Source organism: Colobus angolensis, unplaced genomic scaffold (genome assembly GCF_000951035.1).
Source record: "Colobus angolensis palliatus isolate OR3802 unplaced genomic scaffold, Cang.pa_1.0 Scaffold464, whole genome shotgun sequence".
NCBI classification, from domain to species: domain Eukaryota; kingdom Metazoa; phylum Chordata; class Mammalia; order Primates; family Cercopithecidae; genus Colobus; species Colobus angolensis.
Window position 1 is genome coordinate 1,156,826 of NW_012118088.1, and position 1,700 is coordinate 1,158,525.

The following is a 1,700-nucleotide window of genomic DNA, read 5'->3' on the forward strand; positions in this document are numbered from 1 at the left end:
AAAAACCTAGTAGTGTTGGTTCTAAGAAGGGAACAGTTAAATAAAATATATTCATCTGGAAGCCGGAATGTTTAGCCACCAAGACAATGAGATCTATATAAATGGCTATCAAGACTATCAAGAGGTGTCTTTTTTTTTTTTTCTAACTCCTAGGCTCAACTGATCCTCCCACCTTAGCCTCCCAAAGTGCTGGGATTACAGGCGTGAGCCACCACACCCAGCCTGCTTGAACCTCTTATTGGTCAAACCTAACCGGATACCAGGAAGCAAGGAGAGCCAGGTGATATCACCTGAAATCCACAGCAATCAGCTTCATGGGGCACCCAAGCACAGTCAGGAAGGGTAGAAAAGGGATCCAAGGTGGGTGACGTGCTTCAAGAGTGAACATTAACCATCCCCTCTAGGAGGGTGTGGAGCAGGAACCGGAAGAGTCTGGGCCTTGAGGCTAGCTGGGAAACTAATTTGGAAGTTGAGGCAAGAATTTATAAAAGCCAGAATCAGGGCTGTAGCATAGAGATGCGAGGAAGAGCTGAATGCGTGAAGAGCCAATGAGATGGATGCTGGGATCTGTGGAGAGTGAAGAAGAGGAGTCTAGGACCATCTCGCGTTTCTGACTTGGTGAACCAGTACTAGCCAAGGGAGAGGACCCTGGAGGATAAGAGTGAGTTTCCTGGTGCAGGGAGTGGCAGTTGGGTGTGCAATATGATGTGTCAAGGAGCCTGGGAAACAGCCCAGTGGAGCTGTCCAGTTGGTAGCTGCGTTTAAGGGGTGAGGACACTATTTTTTCACCACTGTATCCTTAGCACCTAGCTCAGAGCACATAGAATGTACTCTGAAAATATTTGTTGGATGCATGGATGAATGGATGGATAGACAGACAGATGTACAGGCGGATGGACGGATGGATGGATAGATGGATGCATGGATGGATGGATGGATGCATGCATGCATGCATGCATGGATGCGTGGATGGATGGATGGACAAATGGATAGATGGCTGGATAGTTGGACGGATGCACGGATTGACGGATGGATGGATAAATGGATGGATAGACAGATGCATGTTTAAGGAAGAAACCAATAATAGAGATATCAATTTGGGATTTGTAAATCACAGGTAAATCACATTTGTAAATCACAGGTGATGGCTGAGGCATGGAAACGCGTAAGCATGTAGAATGAGGGCTCAGGAAATATCATTTGAGAAGAAGAAAGGAGACTAGAGATCTGAGCAGGAAGAGTCAAAGATTCAAAGAAGCATTGGTGAAGTGAGGGTTGGGCATGGACACCATGAGAAAGTGGAGTCTCAGATCTGGGGAGAGGGGATATTTCAGGGAAGGAGAAAGTCACGGTCTGAAATGCTGCCTGTCAAGAAATAAAATCTTTGGCAAAAGCTATGCATGGATCTGTGACAGTGGAGATCATTTTTGGGGTAGAGGCAGATGCCGGATCCCAGTGGGATGAGAGGTTAATGGATGATGGAAGTGAAGATGGTGGTGTAGGTTGGATTTCCCCAGAATCACATTCTGAGATGCAGATCTGAGTGGAGGTGGCTTATTGGAAAATATACTCAGAATATGTTGGTGAGGGAGGAAGGGAGGCAGGACAGGGCAGAGGGAGAAGTTGAGCTGCAGTAAGGCTGCAACAGAGGCCTCAGCCAACCTCTCGGGAAACTGTGCAGCTGGGATGCCCCTCAGATA